This window comes from Amblyomma mixtum, chromosome 6, assembly GCF_055824585.1.
Source record: "Amblyomma mixtum isolate Tamu chromosome 6, ASM5582458v1, whole genome shotgun sequence".
NCBI classification, from domain to species: domain Eukaryota; kingdom Metazoa; phylum Arthropoda; class Arachnida; order Ixodida; family Ixodidae; genus Amblyomma; species Amblyomma mixtum.
Window position 1 is genome coordinate 1333966 of NC_143017.1, and position 22404 is coordinate 1356369.

Genomic DNA, 22404 nt, shown 5'->3' on the forward strand with positions numbered 1-22404 from the left:
TTCAATGTGGTGCTCGACATTGGTCGCACGGCCCAAAGAAGAGGACTGGTGGTCAAACGAGGAGCGAAACTGGTTGAGCACGGCAAGAAGCTGCGCGTGTTGAGCTCTGTCGAGGGCGGGGTCAATAGAGCGGTCGAAAATGTCCGAAGGCAGTGGGTGATCGGGAGTAGGGCCACGTGGGGTGAGGGCAGCGATGTCGGGACTGGAGGAGGTCACATCGGTGTCCAAGGAAGTGATCGAGGTAGCGGTTTCAAAATGGCCAAGGCACTCTCCACGGAGCAGGGAGAGGGCAGAGAAGGAGGTGTTAGAGACGAGGATGGCGGCAGTACCGTATTGAATGTCGATGACGGCAAAGGGAACAGAGAGGCGTCGGCGGGAAGCAAGGATGGGGGAAGGCGTGAAGAGAACGGTGGCGTCAGAAACAGAGGCAGCGCGAACAGGGACAAGCACAGCACTGTCAGGGGGAATGTGAGTGTCCTCGGCGACAACAAACTTAGCATCACGGCGAATCGCAGGCTCGTCGAAGGCAGCATCACAGAGCGTAGAAAAGACGACATGCGCACGGGCGCAGTCAATGACGGCGCTGTGGCGGGATAGAAAATCCCAGCCAAGGATGACGTCATGGGAGCTTGCACGGAGAACTAAAAATTCGACAACATATAAAACATCGGCGATGACTACGCGTGCTGTGCAAGCGGCAGACGGATGAACGGGCTCGGCGCTAGCTGTACGGAGGGAGAGTCCAGAAGATGGGGTGGTAACTTTTCGAAGTGAACGGCAGAAGTTTTCGTTAATGACAGAAACGGAGGCCCCAGTGTCCACAAGCGCAAGTGTATTGACGCCGTCTACAAACACGTCAAGAAGATTCGGCGGTGAAAGGCGAGGACTTAAGCAGGGCGATGATAGCGCAGTTCGTGCCCCAGGAACTGCGGCTGCTAGTTTTCCGAATCGGCGGGGGCGGGGCGACGCCTCATGGGCGACAAGGAGCGGCGGCGAGGGGAGGGCGAGCGGTGGGAAACGTAGGGCTGGCGACCAAGCGCGCGGTCAGGTGAGGTCCCCTGATGCGGTGGTTCGAAAGGTGCGCGAAAGGTGCGATCTGTATTGCGGTAGTCCGGCAGAGGGTGGAGAGGCGCAGGCAGAGTACGTCGACATAGGCGAGCGACGTGGCCTGGAAAACCGCAGGCGTAGCAGATCGGTCGGTTGTCAGCCGTGCGCCAAGGATTGTAGGCAGCGGGCGCGAAACGCTGTCGGGAAACAACAGGCGCAGGCACCGCAGGAGGAGCATAGGCATCGGCCTGCGGCCGCGGTGGCCTTCTGACAGCCTCGGCATACGTGAGAGGCACGGGTGCGGGCGCAGGCGGCACGCTTACTGGAGGGTCGTAGCTTAACGGGGCGGCAACTGGGGTGGGCTGGATCGGGAGTAGACAGGCGTGGGGAGCCAAGGGTGCCGGTTGCCGAAGACTAGGAAGTGCATCGGCGACCTCCTGCGCGATGGCATTCCGGATCTCAGGACTGAGGACGGGCGGTGACGGGTGTGGGTTAGATATGAGCGATAGCTGCCGGGCGACCTCTTCCCGCACGAAGTCTTTGATTGTGGCTAGCAAGTCGTGGTTGATGCCCAGGCCGGAGATGGAGTCGGCAGGCGGGGAAAGGCGACGAGCGCAAAGACGTTGCTTGCGCAACTCGTCAAAACTTTGGCACAGTGTATAAACCGAGGCGACGGTGGTGGGGCTCTTCGCCAGCAACATCTGAAAAGCGTCGTCGTCGATGCCTTTCAGGACGTGCTTAATCTTGTCAGCTTCGGACATAGCTGGATCAACACGCTTGCATAGGTCAACTACATCTTCAATGTAGCTCGTGAAAGTCTCGTCCTTGTGCTGAGCTCGGACACGCAAGCTTTGCTCAGCGCGCAGTTTCCGGACGGCGGGACGGCCGAAAACCTCCGCAAGTGTGCTCTTGAAAACGGCCCAGGTGGGGATGTCGGCCTCGTGGTTTCGGAACCACAGGTTCGCTACGTCGCTCAGGTAGAATATAACGTTGGTCAGTTTGACGCTGTCATCCCAATTGTTATCGCGGCTCACCCGTTCGTATAATTCCAGCCAATCTTCTACATCCTGGTCGCTGTGGCCGCTGAAAACAGCGGGGTCGCGCTGCCGGACGGCACCGGAGCAGATGACGGGCTGCGGCGGGGGTGCGGGCTGTTGACTGGTCTTGGACATCGGGATGGTGCGGCTGCGAAGGTCCACGGTGATGGGGAACGGTGAACGCAGCAACCTCCACCAAATGAAGAGTGGTTTATTGGCACGTTGAAGCGCCGGCAACGTAGACCCGGGCGCAAGTCGTCTAGGAACCAGCGAGGCGAGAGACCGGCACACAAGCGGCAGTTCTTCAGCACGAGCCTTTCGCGGGCGGCGCTAGCGCTTCGTCGTCGTTGGTGGCGGTGCTGGATCTTCTTCTTCATTCCACTGTGACCACTTGAACCATGATTAGTTATTCCCCGTCCCTAAATTTAATAGTTGGTCGCGAGGGTTTTGACGAGGATAAAATGACCGCCCTAGATAGCCTGGAAAGAGCCGCTGCAGGCTCTGATTTGACCAAGCAGGTGCCCATAACGCAGTTTTATAAGAAATAAACGCCAGAGTGGCTTTAGTGTTTTTGGCTGTTGTACGAAGAGTCAACGTACAACGAACATGGGATATAACGAACGGAATTCGCGTGACCGTCAGGTTCATTATAAATGGGCTGGACTGTAGTTTCAAACGGCCGGAAAACCTTTCCACCCTTCAAACATGGACCTTACGCGTTAGGCCGTACCTTCGCTCCAAGAAGGCGTTTGTGCCGTGGTCAGTGAACTGCTGCCTGTGTCAGCAACGAGAAATATTGAGCAACAAAATGTTTTTTTTTCTTTTGCCGTGATGCTGTGCTTGTTGGGGGACATACTTCAGCAGTCTCTTAAAAAATACATTTAGATCATGCACTTCAGTATAACATATCTGTCTGCGATGAAAGACTCCGAAAATCCATGCCAACTCTTCGTGTATAAAGGACCACTTAGCGTGTGGAAAACCCGCATGATGGATGAACACACAGAACTGCCGCGGTCAACGAAGTGAATGGTTAGAGAACAGTACTCTTTACAGCAGGAGAGATATCCTCCTCAAGTTCAAATTCCAGACTGGTTCTGGAATTCTGATGTGAGGGCGGAGTAAGTAAGACTTATACCGAGATCTCCGAATTCAACGAGATCAAGCGAGACACGAGGAGGGCCAAAAGGTTCTTAATATTCCTTGCAACAAAGATAACAAGAAGCCTCGGAGAAGGCCGAGTAGCCTAAGGCATCTCTAAACGGAGCTTTTCTGTTGCATCGCCACTGGTACGATTCCAACTCGGAGTATGAAAACTCTTTTAGTGGTTCTTTTTACTGCGTCAGCTGTGTAGCCTCCTTTCCCAAAAATAACCGCACTGTGTGTGTGGGGGGGGGGTGGGGGGAGGGAGGGGGCGTTGTGTGGGCGTGCGTACGTGCGTGCAGCCTCCACCCTCGAAGCACACCACACCCCGATGGGCGCATATCCGGGCACTCACTGGTAAAAATGCACATTCAACAACCTTCGCCGTCCCCCCCCCCTCCCCCCCCCCCATCGCCCACCTGTCAGGCGGATTGTTGCGACTTTCTGCAGCCCGGTGCTACGCTTGCCGTCTCTTTGAATCCCCTCAGTTATACTTAAGGGCATTCAGTTATCATGCCTTCGCATTACATGCCCTGCTAAAACCCATTTCTTCGTCTTGATTTCGGCTAGGATGTCATTAAACCGCGTTTGTATCCTCACGCACTCCGCCCGCATCCGATCTCGTAACGTTGCACCTATCATTATTCTTTCCATTGCTCTCTGCGTTGTCCTTAACTTAAGCTGAACCCTTTTTGTTAACCTCCACGTTTCTGCCCCATAGGTGAATACCAGTAAGATACAGGTGTTGTATGCCTTTTTCTTGATGAATATTGGTAAACTACCATTCGTGATCTGACAGAACCTGCCATATCAGCTCCACCCCATTCGTATTCTCTTAGTTACCTCCCTCTTTTTATCCGGATCAGTGGTCACTACCTATCCTAAGTAGACATATTCATTTACTACTTCCAGCCTCTCGCTACCAAGTGCGAATTGCTGTTTCCTTGCGAGACTGCTGAACATTATTTAAGTTTTCGGCATGCTAATTTTTTGACCCATCGTTCTGCTCTGCCTGTGTACATGCTTTACAGTTCATGTATTGAGTGGCTTGGCAAGGCAATGTCATTAGCGAAGCGCAGATTACTTAGGTGTACTCCATTAACTCTTATCCCCCAACTAACATTATTTAGGTTTTCTGCATGCTAATATTTTGACCCATCGTTCTGCTCTGCCTGTGCACTTGTTTTGCAGTTCATGTATTGAGTGACTTAGCAAGGCACTGTCATCAGCCAATCGCAGATTACTCAGGTATTCTGGATTAACTCTTATCCCCTAACTGTTCCCAATTCAGTCCTCGGAATACCTCCTGTAAACAGGCGGTGAAGAGCATTGGCGAGATCGGTTCTCCCTGCCTGACATACTTCCTTAATAGAATTTTATTGCTGATTTTACGGAGGACTATGATAGCTGGGCATTCTTTATAGTAGTAAGGTGGAAAGTTGGGCGAGTTGAATCTTATTCATGATGAAGTTTAGCGCCAAAAACGAGGACAAAGAAGGAGTGAAGACACAACACGAGCGCAAGACACAACACGAGCGTGGTTTTTTTGGTATTTTGGTTTCGCCTTCGTGATTGTGATTGTGACCATGAATTTTCCTGTTTTTGCACCCTTTATGTACCTTTTGCACCCTCAGAACTCTTCAGATGTATCGCCCTCTAAGGTTTATCTTGACCATATCATGTATGTTTCTTCTTTTTGATTTACTTCACGATATCGGTATATATGTTATGTGTTCTTCCATTAAAGTTTTAGTTGCCAAAGCGCTCGTGTTGTGTCTTCACTCCTTCTTTGTCCTCGTTTTTGCCGCTAAACTTCATCATGATTCTTTATAGATATCTTCCAATATTGGCACATAACACTCTTCTACACCCTGATTGCGCAATGCCTGCATGACAACTGAAGTTTCCACTGAGTCAAATGCTTTCTCAAAATCAATGAAGGTTATATGTAGGGGTCGGCTATGTTCTGCGCATTTCTCTATCAAAATGTGATAGTATGAATACGGTATATTGTCGAGTACCCTTTCTGAAAGCCTCCCTGACCATTTGGTTGATTGAAGCCTAAGGTTAGTACCTTAGCGATTACCTCAGTAAATACTTTGTAGCCAAGAGACAGTAAACTGACGGCCTGTAATTTTTCAACTCCTTGACCTCTCCTTTCTTATGAATTAAGTTCAACACCTTGACCTCTCCTTTCTTATGAATTAAGATAATGCTAGCGTTTTTACAAACTTCTGGTATGTCACCAGGCATTGCCTGTGCAGAGTGGCTAGTTTTTCTAGTATAATCTCCCCTCCGTCCTTCAACAAATCCGCTGTTACCTGATTCTCACCAGCTGGTTTCCCTTTTTTCATTCCTCCTAAGGCTTCCCTAAGTCTAATACCACGTGACTAAGACCACGTGACTCGCCACAGCTGCAGCCGCCACGCTAGGGTGGCCACGCCGCTGCTCCGACCGCGGTGCGCCGACCGCCGCTTCACCAGATGTGGTCATGTGATTATGCACGTGACTCAGAGTTCGCTTAAGGAGGCGACGTCGCTTTCGCATGCAGTTTCGCATTGGATCAGGGTGCGGCTGACAGTGTGCCTGCACGGCCTGCGAAGCGTTTCGGCGTCTAACCAAGCGCATCCAAGAGTAATGGAGCTTTCGCTCTAACTAGGTTTGGAAGAGTCAAACCGCTGCCAAATTTTGAAGCGAAATCTTCACTACGCTAGCTGCGGAGCACTTCACCTGGTTGGGCGCAAGGCGACATCTGGGCATGCGGCGTTTCCATGCGCCGATCTCCTGCGCGTCGCAACACGCAGCTATGCGCCACTCTGCGCATGCGCGTCGCAACACTCAGCTATGCGCCTCTCTGCGCATGCGCCGTGCTGTTACCACGGCGGCGCGCGCAGCTGCATTCGCCTGCCAGGGTGATCGTGAGGTTGCGCTCGCTTGTGAGATGTGCAATGGCTGAAAAGGTGGATTGCAAGCGTACGCACTCAGTATGGCACCAGCAAAGGTTTCGGGTAGCTACGTCGACAGATCCCGAAGTCGTAGCATGGTACAAGGCCAGCCGACAACGCGAGAAGGAAGCGAGGAGGGCCTAGCGTGCGGCTGAAACACCTGAAGAGCATCTCGCTAAAAGACAACGACAAGAAGCGGAGAAGCGACGACAACGAGTAGCGGATGAAGCCGTTGCCTCAACGTCTGCTCAAGAACAGCCGATAGAAACCAAGTCAGAGAGACGTACTAACAACGCGACTCGCCTCAGTGAATTTGGCACTGCAACAAGGCACTTTCACCAGAAATTCACGGAGAACCCGCTCGGCAGCAAGTGAGAAGGTTTCGCGTGCGCACCAAGTTTAAGCAAGCTAAACCATCAGCAATTTTTTCAACGTGCGATAGAGCACGGGCGTTTTTGCATTTCGCCTCCATCGAAATGCGGCCATCGAGGCCAGGATCGAAGCCGCAACCTTGGATCAGCAGCCGAGCTCCAAAGCCACTGAGGCATTTTTTTTTATTGCACCACTGACCCATCGTGTGAATTTTATTTAGTACCTGCTGTCGGAGGCAACGAACGCTTAAAAAGTATATGCTTCACTACCCATTGCGGTGGCTCAGTGTTTAGGACGCTCTGCTACTTATTCGGTGCACCCGGGTTCGAACCCGGCGGCAAAAGGCACCCGCGTGCTGTGCATTGTCAGTGCACGTTAAAGATCTCTAGTTGGTCCGAATTATTCCAGAGCCGTCCCCTACGGCACCCCATTCTCTTTTTCTTCTTTGACTCCCCACTTCCCCCCTTCCCTTACGGCGCGGTAGAGGAGTCCATCGAGAAGCGAGACTGTTAGTGCGCCATTTACTTTCCTCAAAAACCGCCGCTACAATGTTGTTGGGTCGTTATGGTAATGTTTCATATATTTGTGGTAAATGACGCAAAGAAAGGGAAGGTACTCTCAAAAGGGGTATATAGTTCTATGCACAACTAATTTCATTGTGTGTTTTATTAAATGATGCCCCAGATAATAGAATACCGGAATCGCCGTGTGGGATTCACCTGCGGCCGCTGAATACTTTTGAAAAGAATTTATTCTCTCATGCTGTTTTGGTTTCACCAACCGAACGATGCTGTAACGTGTAGTTGAACTCTAGGTTCCGTGAGGAGAAGAAAAACTGTGATATAAACGCTGATACGTTGTTTTCACTAACTACTGAACATAAACCAGCCTGCATCATAGGCTAATATTACAAATAATTACATATTAGCAGTCATATTGACGTTGTCAACCTGATTTCAACTACGCGTCAGTCATCGCTCTGTTGCTTAACCAAAAGAGCGTCAAAAAAAAATTCAAATATAATTTATTTCCTCGTCGCAGGCAATTACCACGAGGTGCTCCATATGCACCAATGGTGAGAGCATCGTTTGAAAGAACAAAACACTCAAGCAAAAAATTGGTGTCTATAGTCCTCTATTGCGTTAGATCAGTGCTAAAAATTTTATTACAACCATACGCAAACATGTAAAGCGGGAGGAGTAATAACTGAAGATTCCACCTAAACGTCACGGACAATGCTGTAGAATTGCCCTATTGAAAAATCCGGTATCGCGGCAAACCGGATTTTACCGGAACATATCGGTTTCATACCGGTCCGGTATCACTCTCATACCGGCGAGACCCGTCCGGTTTGATGGCTATACCGGTTCATAACGGTCCGGTATCGATCCCAAACCGGACAGACCGCTCCGGTACGGAGCTCATACCGGACAGTCCATTCCAGGTTCGAAGCTAAAACCGGACAGACCAGTCCGGTACGGAGCTTAAACCGGACAGACAGTCCGGTACGGAGCTCAAACCGGACATACCAGCCTGTATTCAGAGCGATATGTGCTGCGGTTTTGGTGCTTGGTCTGCAGATTGACTGTTGTACGCCAGCAGATGTTTTTTAGGGGAAGGGGGGGTGTCAGCGTGCGCATAAGTGCGATAATCAACACATACACGGTTTTGTTGAAAGGGCTAGGAAAAGAAAAGGGCTAAGCGTGAGCTTCTCAGTGGCAAAACATGCAGTTTGTGCACGAAAGGCGGGGGCTGCATGAAGGGGTTTTGCGGGCAACCGCCATATTGGCTTCCCGTGCAGCACCCTGACAAAGCCAGGGCGGCTGTGTGCGGGCAAACGGCTAGTATACATCCGCCAGCAGCCTTCCTAAGTCCTGTGCAGATTACTCTGGATTTCACAGTGCAGAACTTCACGACTGGCTGATAAACATGGCGAGCCTCCAGTGACTGCGCCAGAGGCTCCAAAAGGTTTGTTACTGTCGCGTTCATTGCAGCAGCTGTTCGCTAGCGGCAGTCTGTAGCGACGCATCGATGAAGAAAGAAAATTCTTGGTTTTCGTGCAGGAATTCTTTGCACTTCTTCTTCGTCAAGTGATTGCCCATTGATAACTCAACTTGTCCAAGTGCCATCGCGAGCGGCCCCGCCTTTCACTCTATCAGGAAGAGATACTAATCACAAATCGCCGAGAACATTTCTATCGACGAACAAGAAAATATTAGCTAGTGAAAAGGTACAGTTGCTAGAGAGCACAAAATAAAAACAAACTCCCGTAGAAACGTCACACGAGTAACCAGTCTTTGCGCACTTTTTTTTTCAAGTTTTTTTCTTTCCTCTCACCACCGCCTTCCCTGCTTTTCCTGAATCCACTCTCAAAAAAAAACCTGCTCAACCCTGTTTTTTTCTCTCGGCCTTTGTCCCTTCCCCGATGTCTCCTTTGTGTCGGTCCTGTCCCTCCCAGCCCCCTTCCCCGAAATGGCGAGGAGGCACTCACTCTACAGCCCACTACCGAACATTTTAAGCCACCCTCCCTACCACACTCCCCGCGACGCTCCATGAAGTGGAGAGGGGGCGCCGATTCTACTTGTTCACTGTGTCCGGTCGCGTTTCTTTGGAACAGGTTTTTCTTTCCTGCGGTTGGGTTAGCTGCGAAAACACGCTAGCACTCGCTAGTCCTCGTTGAATTTGTGTTATACAGTTTTTTGTGCCTTTCATCGTGTTGCTTGATCAATCCACGATCGAAGATGACATCGCCTTCCATGCGTACGTCCAGTGCAAATATGGTGGAACCCTATCGTCCTTCTCTCAGTGTTGAATGACTTCGCTTCGAAAGACGTGAGTGGTGAACCGTGACATTGACCGGTGGAGGCCACGGCGGTGAAGGCGGATTTTATGACGGCGACGTCGTGCTGCTAGGACGTAAGTACGCATTTCAAATCACCCTGTTTTTTAAGTATGCCTCCGTCTCGGTTATATGCTCGGCGTCAACAGAAACGTTCTAACTGTCCAGTGTCTTTTTAACTAGCAATTTGTGGATTGCACAGCGTAGAGGGACGAAATAGCTCAAAATTTTCTTTCAGCTACATACCGAAATTGCTTGTCCTTCATGATAACACGACTAAAATTAGTTTTATGGTTTGTGTTCTTTCTTTACAGAGGCATGTGGTGTATACGTGCGAGAGCAATCAGCGATAAGTGTCCTGAGGGGGAGCGGCTCAAGACCTTGAAAAAACATCACGCATCGCATCGATACTGCGGTATGTGCCGTAAATAATGGAGGATGACCACGCAAGCACCGGAATCGTCCGAGCAACCTGTTTACACACCAACAATGTTACGACGCAGATTTGCAATACATTATTGATTCAAATATGGAAGGCGTGAGGGGCTGATCCCGGGCTGGCGTTGCATATGTCTCCTCGTCCAACGCCGCCTCTCCTCCTCCTCTTCTCTTCTCCGTTCCTTCTTTCACCACCTCCTCTACTTGCCTCCTCCCCCACATCGTTTCGAGAGCCGTCGGGCCTCATCGCATCTCCACCGCTGCACGCTACCACGGCGATCTCGCGGGCTTGCTGCCGCCGGCCTGGCGTTGCATAAGTCGATGCTCACGCGCGCTTCAACGAAACGTCTTGATACTGCTACTCGGGGTTCAACAGACCCCTGCGATGACAAAACGCCGGCTGTAAGCCGCCCTAGGCTAATATCGCATCTCCAGCGCTGCGTGCTACCACGCCGCTCTCGCGGGCTTGCTGCCGCCGGCCTGGCGTTGCATAAGTCAATGCTCATGTGACGAACCGTGTGATACTGCCTTGCTGGCGTTGTTACACAACTCTCTCTATAGTGCAAGCATGCCGAGCATTTAGGTACATCATAGTTTTCAGAATTACTGTAAATTTGTTCACCGATTGTTGTTGTTAGTTCTTAAGACGAATAAGCAGTAATTTACCCTATCGAGCAAAGTATTTTGTTCCTTTTTTTTCGCTAAAGCCTACAACACTGTTTACACCTCATTATCATAATTGTTTTTATGACGTGACACGACTGTTCTTACGTCGCCGCGCACGTGAAAGTGCGTGGCGCGAAACGACTGCACCATGTGTTCTTACGTCGCCGCGCACGTGAAAGTGCGTGGCGCGAAACGACTGCACCATGTGTCTGCGCATAGGCGACTTGGTGTAGAGAGAGGAACTCGAGTGAGACACAGCGGGAAGCATCGCGCCTGCATGCTCTGCCGAAGCGTGATTGGTGGCCCCGAGAGGGACCGTTGAAAAAAAAAAAGCTGCCAAAGGAGCTTTGAGAGAAGAGGAGAAGGAGATGCGGCGTTTTTGTCAGCCGGCGTTTTGTCATCGCAGGGGTCTGTTGAACCCCGAGTAGCAGTATCAAGACGTTTCGTTGAAGCGCGCGTGAGCACTGACTTATGCAACGCCAGGCCGGCGGCAGCAAGCCCGCGAGAGTGCCGTGGTAGCACGCAGCGGTGCAGATGCGATGAGGCCCGACGGCTCTCGAAACGATGTGGGGGAGGAGGCAAGTAGAGGAGGTGGTGAAAGAAGGAACGGAGAAGAGAAGAGGAGGAGGAGAGGCGGCGTTGGGCGAGGAGACATATGCAACGCCAGCCCGGGATCAGCCGGCGTGAGGTGCATTCACGATACTGAGCATTGCCAATGCTCAGGGCCTGGCGTCTTGAGACGCCTGGCTTGTCTGTGGCTTGTCTGGGCCCACGAGGGCCCGCAATTCAGAGCATGGTTTGTGCTACTGGGGTATGCATTTGTAATTATTGCATACAGGTCCACCTCGGGAATGGAATTTTTATTCCTTCGGCAACGTGGGCAGCAGTTATGGTGGCACCCAAAGATTCGCGTTTCTGCAAGGACGCAGCCTTTGCACGACTCCACAACTCCTGGAAAGGAGCGTTACAGGGCAAGCTTGCCATCGCAACCTGAAGTCAGAAGCCTCCACAGTGGGCAGAAAGCCAATGACCCCTGAAAAGCTACAAGCCATTGGCCGTAAGTTGCATGTCACAGTGCTCAATGCATTATGTTGTGTGTCAGTGCCCAATTAAATGATAAGCGGGGGGCATTATGTACTACCAATCATATTTTCTTTTCTGCAGGTGCTTTTGACTACTTCATTGGCCAGCACCCTGTAGAGACCCCAGCGCCGGTAGATCGTCGCGAAGAGTTAAATTATTACCTCAGTGAGCTGGTTCAAGACATGCGAAAAAAATAAACATCTTTTGGAGTTTTTGATGCATTATATTACTCACCAAGCTACCAATACTTGGTAAAAGCTGGGAGAAAATAACACAATTGCACATCGACTGCAATACGAGTCGCTGATAATCGCAGATTACCAGTTTCTGAGGCTCTGTATATTGCAGCATTTGGCATGTGCACTTATGGCCCCAGTTTTTGGGCAGATTTAGTCCAAGTGGGATATATTTGAAGCATTTTATTCCTGCCTTTTTTCTGTGATACAGGGCCCTCCTGCATAATACGTGCCTAGCCTGTAGAATACAGGACTGTTCTGTATGCCGGTTTGAATTTTAAACCGGAACCGCATACCGGGTTATTGTACAGGATTTGCGATACCGGATTACCGGAGTATCCTGTACAAAACAGGAGAGTCCTGTATTATACAGGACTGTCCTGTTTTATACAGGATATTCCGGTAATCCGGTATCGCAAATCCTGTACAATAACCCGGTATGCGGTTCCGGTTTAAAATTCATACCGGATTTTTCAGTAGGGTGGTGCTAGTAAATTACAGAAGCGTGAATTAGGCTTCTTCTCAGACATCAGACTTCATTCAATTTTGTTGTCGCATATACTGGCTGCCATTTTCGCACTTTCTAGCGCAGACAGCTTCAGATGGGAAACCTGCGTGCTAGACTATCTCTTTTTGTCTGAAAAACAAAAAAGTGGGGCTGAACCGAGTCCCGAACCGGTTCGGAACGGTTCCTTTGAATCGTTCCGGTTCGGGTTCAGCTCCAAGATGGCACAAAAAAAAATATGGGTTCGGTTCGGTTCCGGCTCAGGGCAAAAATTCGGGTTCGGTTCCGGTTTCGGGTTCAGGTTCGGTTCCGGTTCGACACCCTGGGTGGGACTCGAAAGGGGGCGAGCCCATAAGCTGCCCACATCGGGGTTCTGTAGGTGTCTTTGGTGCTGATTACCATAGGTGCGGACGCCATGCGAGAAAAAACACAGAAAGCTCAAATGAGGCGTCCGATTCCGTGCCCCAGGCGGTCGTACGTCTGGTACAGCGTGACTTAACACCTCTAACGTGACTGTCCTGTTATGCAAGCTTTTATCAATCCACATCTTTTTATAATGCGCACTCATAAATTACTCTTATTTATAAGTGCGAACAATGAGTAATTGAATAATTTGTAATATATTTCAACTGCTCTTATTGGTAATTCGTAACATAATTGTCCATATCTTTGCTCGTGTATCAGGCTTGTGTGATAGCCTGATGACGGTGCACGTGCCATGCGCAGTGCGTGCGCCGCGCTATGGAAACCTATAAATACGATGGCCATCCATAAACATTCGTTCTTCTTGTTCTGGCCGTCATGCTGTCGAGTGCCTACCTTACGATCTGATACATGGTGTCAGAAGTGGGCAGTTAGCAACGGCGCTGGATACGTCGACGATGGACCTACTGCAGCCCCCAGAACCCTTGCAGCTCTCGGGAAACTTGTCTCAGAACTGGAAGCGGCTTAAGCAGAAACTGGAACTGTTCATCAAGGCGACCACGTCTAAAGAGGATCCTAGAATCGGTGCAGCAAAAGCAGCGCTCCTCTTAAGCGTTGCCGGAGATGAAGCGCTGGACGTCTTCAACACTTTCAAGCTTCAGGCTGGGCAAGATAAAGAAGAGTATGACACCCTGGTCACGAAGTTTGAGGCCTACTGTGCTGAGGTAAGCAATGAAGTGCATGACCGTTACGTATTTCGCTCGAGGAAGCAAGAGGATAGAGAGCCGTTTGAAAAAAATATCCGAGACCTCAAGAAACAAGCAACGCAGTGCAACTTAGAAGGTCTGAACGATTCGACAATCACAGATCAGATCGTCTTTGGGACGAACGATGCAAAGTTGCGTGAAAAAATGCTCCGTGAGAAGGGCCTAACGTTGATAAAGGCTGAAGAAATGTGCCGAGTGGCGGAATCAGTGGCACGAAGAAACCAAATCTGTGAGAAGCCAGAAAACAGTATTGACGCAGTCTCTCGGTGTGTAGCGCCATTCCTTCACTGCATGGGGCCAGAAGAGAAGACTGCACTCGACAGAAGTACGAATCGCTGCAAGAAGTGCAACCGAGGCCACAAACAACGGCAGTGTCTGGCATATGGAAAAAGATGCAACTCCTGCCGAAAGCTCCACCATTTTGCAATTTGCTATCCGGCTAGGGCAGTCGTCAGTGAAGTCAGCGAATTCAATATGAAGGATAAGTTCGACGTTCTTGACGTTGGCATCGCAAGTAGCGACAATAAGGACTGGACTGTGAAAGCCGAGATCGCAGGTCGTGAAGCACTCTTCAAGGTCGATACCGGATCACAAGCAAGCATTATACCATTTTCGGTGTACCGCAAACTACACACTGCCGAACTGAACCCTACAGGCTCTGTACTGCGAGGCTATAATCGAGGCGTCATCACAAACTTTGGAACAACAGTCCAAAAAGTTGGTAACGCCGCCACTACGGTGAAGTTTTATGTTGTGAAAAGTGGTCGTCAGGCCATACTTGGGCTTGACTCAAGTGAAGCATTGGGTCTGGTGCGGCAGAAAGTCGACACTGCCAATGCGGCTGCTGAATACGGAGCAGTTAACGACTTTAAGCACGTCTTCGAGGGTTTAGGCTGCATGAAGCAGCCGGAAATTCATAGAATGGAGGCGTCCGGCATCATCAAAAAAGAAGACGACCCGTCCGACTGGGTAAGCCCTCTTGTCTTGGTCAAAAAGAAAGATGGCAGACTTAGGGTGTGCATGGATCCCAGAAGGATTAATGAGTATATAAAGAGGCAGCATTACCAGCTTCCCAGGCGGGGAGATGTAGAAGCTGAATTGACCGGCGCCTGCTTCTTTAGCTGTCTAGATGCAAATTCTGGATTTCACCAGATACCACTCGACGAGAGAACATCAAAAATATGCACATTTGCCCCTCCATTTGGCAGATATCGTTACTTGCGTCTACCGTTTGGCATCGCATCTGCGCCGGAAGTTTTTCACAAAACGCTCAGTCAGATGCTTGAGGGGCTACCAGGAGTGCATGTGTGTATCGACGACATTCTCGTGTGGGGGCTACATGGCAAGAGCATGACGAGCGGCTAGTGGCTGTGTTAAAAGCCGCCGAAAAGGCGGGACTGACATTAAATGCCGAAAAATGCAAGTTTGGTTTAACCGAGGTTCATTTTCTGGGTGACGTCATTGGACACACCGAAATTTCCCCAAATCCGAAGCTAGTACGCAATTTGGATCAAATGCCAACGCCGAAAAGCAAAGCCGTTGTTCAGCGCTTGTTAGGAGTAGTCAATTACTTTGGAAAATACGTGCCTCGCATGTCTGACAGAACAGCGCTATTACGGGCGCTTATCAATCCTCAAGTCGAGTTTGAGTGGACCGAAAGCCACGAGAAACAATGGAAAAGCGTCACTCAGGTACTCGCGACAGAGCCCGTATTAGCAATATTTGACGCTAAAAAGGAAACGAAAATAACATGCGATGCATCCAAAGAAGGCGTTGGGGCGGCACTTTTGCACTGTCACGGTCGTTCCTGGCGACCAGTTGCCTATGCGTCCCGAGTGCTAACACCTTCTGAACAACGTTACGCACAAATTGAGAAAGAGGCCCTCGGAATTTTGTTCGGCTGCGAGAAGTTTCACCAGTTTGTGTACGGACAGAGGGTTCTTATTGAGACCGATCACAAACCACTTTTATCGATTTCTTCTGAAGGAATTTGTGGCATGCCCCCACGATCACAGAGATTTTTTTAAAGACTTCTTAGGTATGAATATGTGCTGCAGTACGTTCCCGGGAAGCACCTCGTACTGGCGGACATGCTGTCACGGGCGACTCCACAAGGCGAGGTTGACAATGCAGGTGCTACGGAAGACGCAGAAGTTCACGCACTTCAGCGCTCCTGAACTGCATGGTCACGGAAACAACACAACAGGAACTGGCGAAAGAAACAGCTTGGGATTGCTACTTGAAGACTGTCGTCACCGACTTATCAGCAGACCGAGAAATTCAAGGTGAACTGAAGCCTTTTTTTCATCTGAACTGTCCGTTACCAGCGGAATACTCTTCAAGGGTACGAAAGCCGTCATACCGAAGAGCATGCGACGGGAAATGCTAAAAAGAATTCATGCTGGTCACCTTGGTTTAAAGAAATGCAAAGAAAGAGCCAGACGTCTCGTTTTTTGGCCGTGCCTCAACAGTGATATCACTCAGCTGATTCAGAACTGTTCAACGTGCAGAAAGTTTTCGTACAAACAAGCCAAAGCGCCCTTGCTTATGCGCTTGGTGTCACAGTGTGCATGGTACCGGGTCGGAGCGGACATCTTTTGTTTTGGGGGACATTCTTACATTGCCGTATATGACTCTTTCAAACTTCGCAGATGTCGAGAGGCTTCCGGACACAAGTGCAAGAAGCGTTGTTGCGACTCTCAGTGCTATTTTTGCTCGATTTGGCGTTCCCGTGGAACTCTGCACAGATCATGAACCCCAATTCTCAAGCCGAGTTCGCGGTCTTCTCCAAGGAGTTCGACTTCGCACACGTCACGTCCAGTCCCTACTACGCGCAGTCTAACGGTCTCGCAGAAAAAGGTGTCCAAGTTGTGAAGCGCATAATGAAGAAAACACGAGATGCAGGAGACGACTTCTAGATAGGTCTCCTGGCCTACCGCTCAACACCACTGGCAGATGATCAATCCCCTGGCTTCAAGGTAGGCGCCTCTGATCTAATACTCCAGATTTCGGCAAAATAATGGCCACTGATGTGTTGAAGCATCGTCAGACATGCGAAGGACGGCCGTTGCCACAACTTGCTAAAGGCGACGTGGTGCGGCTAAGAGATACAAATCGGTCACAGAAAGGAAAGATTGTCGGACAAGCTGCTCCGTGGTCATACCACGCCATGACTGAAGATCGTCGTGTTCTTTGACGCAACAGGAGACACCTGCTTCACACTGGCGTGCAGTATGCTGAAACAAGTGATGATGACACCGACAGCATTGGTAGCGCGACACCACAGCTTTCCAGCACTGACACTGCTACAACACAGCAGCCCTCTTCCAGCCCACTTCCAGCCCATGGTGGCACGCCCTCAGCTGCAGTCCCCCTTCCGGATCAAACCAGAACGACCACCACACTCAGAAGGTCGACTCGCACCATACGACCACCACAGCGTCTTTATTATGATGCTGCTTTTAATCAATTAACATGAACATTTGCGTTCATCTTGTGTTAACGGTGGAAGGATGTATCAGGCTTGTGTGATAGCCTGATGACGGTGCACGTGCCTTGCGCAGTGCGTGCGCCGCGCTATGGAAACCTATAAATACGATGGCCATCAATAAACATCCGCTCTTCTTGTTCTGGCCGTCATGCTGTCGAGTGCCTACTTACTTTACGATCTGATACAGCTCTATTACTTCAAATTGTATTGTTTAGGCTCTCGCAATCAAATAAATTGTGCAAAATAATCTGACCATGCATAGGAATGACCCCGTAATTACCAGGATGCACTAGACCACCTACCACCCTCCAAACATCATAATAGTTCGGAACGCAGAGAGGGGCTGTCCGCGCTGCGCACAAAAATAATGTGAGCTGCCAGTACAAAATTCAGGGCACCCCACATAGTCAATTTGACGGCGTGTTTACAAAGATAATTTAATGAATTTCTCGGCCAGGCTGACATTGAAAAAATTGCTTCATCATATTGCCGCACTTAGTTTAGCCATCACTCCACCGGCGCCCCCGTGCGGTCTGTCTTCGACCTTTGTCGCGTGCCGGACTTCGTCCTCTTCTGCTCGGTGCTAGTGCCTGCCGGCTGCGCTCTGCCCAGTGTGCTCGCCAGGTACTGTTCTGTCAGGGATAGAACGTCCTACAGGCGTCCGTGACATTTTTGGTGGAGGTGCTTGGTACGATCTATGTACGAAGAGGTCCCAGGAACCTCCAGTGCTCAGCCACACCCCCTGGACACGATACCTGTCCACAAGTCAAGCCGCCGCCTGAAAGGCTTAGCACCCGAGTACAATCCCCTCACCGCGCCATCCCGCAAGATGACCTCTACGCTGGCCAGCCAGACCTTCCAGCAAACTGTGAGTTCGCCACCGCTGCTTCTTCATTCGCCTCGTACGCCCGCGTCGTTTCATGGTGACAAGTTTGAAGACGTGGAGGACTGGTTGGACGGGTATGACAGGGTCTCTGAATTTAATATGTGGGACGAGGACCGCAAGCTTCGGAACGTCTACTTTGCCCTCCAGGACGCCGCCAAGACGTGGTTCGAAAACCACGAGTCCGCCATCCACACCTGGCAAGACTTCCGGCGCCAGTTTCTGGATACGTTCAGTAGCAACGAACGGAGGGAGCGTGCTGAATTGGCCCTGCAATCGAGAGCGCAGCAGCCAAACGAGAGTGTGGCGATGTTCGTGGAGGATATGACCCGGCTTTTCAACCGCGCTGATCCTTCGATGTCTGAAGCCAAGAAGGTGCGCCATTTGATGCGGGGCGTGAAGGAGCAATTGTTCGCTGGGCTCGTGCGTGATCCTCCGGCTACAGTCGCCGATTTTGCAAAGGAAGCGGCAGGCATGGAGCGCGCCCTGCAGCAGCGGTTTGCGCACTACGGCCGTCCGTCAAACATCACTGCTGTGGAGTGCCACATGCCGAGGCCCGGGGATGAGAACACCTCCCTCCGAGAGCTCATCAGGAGCATCGTTCGCGAAGAGCTGCAGAAGCTTCGCTCTGTGGAGCAGCCTCCTCGTGTCACCGCCATCTCGGAGGCTGTCCGTGACGAGATACGCCGCACGGTGCAGCCCACTCCACCTCCGCAACCGCCAGCGCCCTATGTGATGACATACAGCGAGGCATTGCGAAGTCCTGCGCCACCACCGCCGGCGTTCTACTCTCCTGCCCCTACCGCGCCGTCCTACCGATTCCCGCATACGACAGCGCTGCCAGACGACCGCCCACCCGTCACGAAGGCAAACATGTGGCGAACGCCGAACAACAGGCCCCTGTGCTTCCACTGCGGCGAAGCAGGCCACATCCGTCGTCACTGCCCGTACCGCCGGATTGGCCTGCGCGGCTTTTCGCCCGACGCACCCCTGCCACGCTATGGTGAACGACCCCGCGAGATCGATCAGTACCTAGCGGCCAACGTCCCACCTGCACCCACTGCCCAACGTCAGTCCAGGTCACCGTCGCCTCGACGGATTTCTTCACCAGCCCGCCAGTCCTACGTCCGGCAGTCCTCCAGCCCGCGCTGGGAAAACTGAGGGCGGCGACCTCCGGAGGTAGGGCCGCCGCCACCGGACATAATGACGAACATCCTCCGCTCACCGACGTTAGCATGCGACCCGACCTCCGACCCCACGCCGCGACGACCTTTCGACGCCCAGAGACGCCTTCGCTTGACGCCTCAATTGGACGATCTGAACGACCCTTAAGTCCGACGACTTTTCGAGGAGCGGAGACGCCTCCGCTTGACGCCCCAACCCGACCGCGAGAACGATCCCCTAGTCCGACCTCCCTCACACAGCGTTTTTCTGAAGGTGACCAAGCTTCGGCTGAAATCCCGGTCATCGTTGATGGCCGCCGCGTGACTGCTCTCGTAGATACCGGCGGCGATTTCTCCGTCATGAGTCGTGGTCTGACGCTTGTCCTGAGGAAAGTACTGACACCTTGGCCTGGAACGCACATCCGGACAGCTGGAGGCCATCTGGTGACACCGCTTGGCGTCTGCACCGCTAGAATGGAGATTCGTGGTGTCACCTTCACTGCCTGCTTCGCTGTGTTGGCTCATTGCTCGAAGGACCTCATCCTCGGGTTAGATTTTCTTCGGGAACACGGTGCGATAATCAACCTCCGCGAACTTGTCGGGACGTTCTCACCTCATTGTGCCATAGCCGACAGCAGCGAGCCCGACAGGCCTGTTTTTCGCGTGTGTGATGACAATGTCACGCTACCACCACGCTCCAGTTTGTTTATTACGGTGGAGTGCTCCAACCCACGCACTCCTCACGGGGTTGCGGAAGGTAACCTGTCGTTACTGCTGAGTCAACAAGTCTGCGTTGCGCGGGGTGTTACTTCCCTCCGCGGACTGCGAACGCAGCTTTTTGTTACGAACTTTAGCGCCGAATACCGCCACTTGCCGCAGGCAACCGCCATAGCCTATTTCGATGAAATTAGTGACTCAGTCTCCCACTGCGCCTTGTCCCTCAACGATACCCATGCATCGACGTCTGACGCCCCCGTTATGACTGACGTGAACCCCGACCTAACCGCCGATCAGAAACACCGCCTCCACATGATCCTCGACTCTTTTCGTGACTGCTTTGCGACCACTTCTAAAGTTCGGCAAACATCGGTCGCTAAACACCGCATTGTAGTGGATGAAGGCGAGAGGCCTATACAACACCACCCCTATCGAGTGTCTGCGAAAGAACGGGAGGTGATTCGGAGGCAGGTTGAGGAAATGCTCCGCGACGAGGTTATCCAGCCGTCAACAAGCCCGTGGGCTTCGCCCATTGTGCTGGTCGCCAAGAAGGATGGCACTCTCCGATTCTGCGTCGACTATCGTCGCCTCAACAAGATTACTAAAAAGGACGTTTATCCGTTGCCCCGAATTGATGACTCGTTCGATCGCCTGCGTCATGCCCGATACTTTTCCTCTCTTGATCTACGCAGTGGGTACTGGCAGGCCGAAGTCGATGAACGTGACCGTGAAAAGACCGCGTGCATAACCCCCGACGGCTTGTATGAGTTCAAGGTGCTCCCCTTTGGCCTGTGTACCGCTCCTGCCACCTTTCAAAGAATGATGGACACTGTCCTGGTTGGCCTCAAATGGCAGTCGTGTCTCGTCTATCTTGATGATGTGGTTATTTTCGCTGCGACCTACGAAGAACATCTCAAACGCTTGAGTGCAGTATTGACGGCCATCCGATCAGCCGGTCTATCTCTAAAAATGCCACTTCGCGTACCAACGGCTGAAGTTTTTGGGCCATGTTGTGACACCTGAGGGTGTCAGCCCCGACCCCGACAAGACGGCCGCTGTAGCTGCGTTCCCGACTCCCACTGATAAGCGAGCTGTGCGCCGGTTTCTTGGCCTCTGCGCATATTACAGACGCTTCGCGCAAGACTTCTCCAGGCTGGCTGAGCGTCTCACACGGCTGACAAAAGACGATCAGCCTTTCGTCTGGGCGCAGGAACAGCAAGACGCCTTCGAAAAGCTCCGCAAACGCCTACAAACAACGCCCATTCTTGCCCATTTCGACGAGGAGGCGGATACAGAACTTCACACCGATGCCAGCAACATTGGCCTCGGTGCTGTCCTCGTCCAGTGGCAAGATGGTGTTGAGCGTGTGATTGCTTACGGCAGCCGCACGCTGTCTCGGTCCGAGGCCAATTACTCAACCACTGAAAAGGAGTGCCTAGCTGTTGTGTGGGCGATAACGAAGTTCCGGCCCTACTTGTATGGTCGCCCGTTTCGGGTCGTGAGTGACCACCACTCACTGTGTTGGCTCGCGAATCTTAAAGACCCCTCGAGCCGGCTAGCTCGTTGGAGCCTTCGCTTGCAAGAATTTGATGTAACAGTTGTCTACAAGTCGGGAAACAAACACAGCGATGCAGACTGCTTGTCCCGTGCTCCTATCCCGTCCAGCTCTGATGACCTCGAAGATGACCCTCTCTTTATTGGTGCTCTGACCACGTCCGCCCTCGCTCAACAACAGAGGGACGACAAGGAATTACGGGCACTCATCGATTATCTTGAGGGCACCGCCTCGTTACCGCCTCGTCTATTCGTGCGTGGCTTGTCGTCGTTTTGCTTGCGAGATGGCGTCCTCTACAAACGAAATTACGGCCCGACGGACTCTGGTTACCTGCTCGTGGTTCCAACGGCGCTCCGCACTGACGTTTTGCAGGCATGCCACGACGAGCTTCCTTCCGGCCACCTCAGATTTTCTCGAACGATGGCACGAGTTCGTCACCGTTATTACTGGCCCAGGCTTTCTGCGGCTGTCAAGCGTTATGTACGCACTTGCCGCGAGTGTCAACGTCGGAAGAAACCACCTTTCAAGCCGGCTGGCTTGCTCCAACCCATTGCTCCGCCGAGAATTCCTTTCCACAAAGTCGGCATGGACTTACTGGGCCCATTTCCCACGTCATCATTGGGTAACCGGTATATTGTGGTTGCCACCGACTACCTCACCCGGTATTGTGAGACGAAAGCCCTTCCCCGCGGCACTGCTGCTGAAATTGCTGACTTTTTCATCATCAGCATAGTCCTCCGCCATGGCGCCCCTTATGTTGTTTTAACTGACCGAGGCACAGCGTTCACGTCCACGCTTATTCAGGAAGTTATGCGGCTCAGTGGCACAAGTCATCGTAAGACCACAGCTTACCATCCTCAAACCAACGGCCTAACCGAGCGCCTCAATAAGACTATCGCTGATATGATTTCTATGTACGTCGACGATGACCATAAGAACTGGGACGAAATCCTTTCATACGTCACGTTTGCCTACAATACTGCCCTTCAAGAGACGACAGGGTTCACGCCATTTCGTTTGGTACACGGTCGTGAAGTCGTGACTATGTTGGACACGACGTTGTTGCCCGATATTGCACGCCCATCCGTTGCCGAC

The 22404-nt window shown here is 51.7% G+C and overlaps 1 long non-coding RNA gene and 1 pseudogene across 1 annotated transcript in view; both read left to right on the forward strand.

Annotated features, from left to right (window-relative positions):
• The window catches only part of LOC149338079 (uncharacterized), a 1049963-nt gene that overhangs the window by 23836 nt on the left and 1003723 nt on the right, over window positions 1–22404 (forward strand). The window lies entirely within an intron of this gene.
• On the forward strand, window positions 13193–16979 carry LOC149338080 (uncharacterized; annotated as a pseudogene).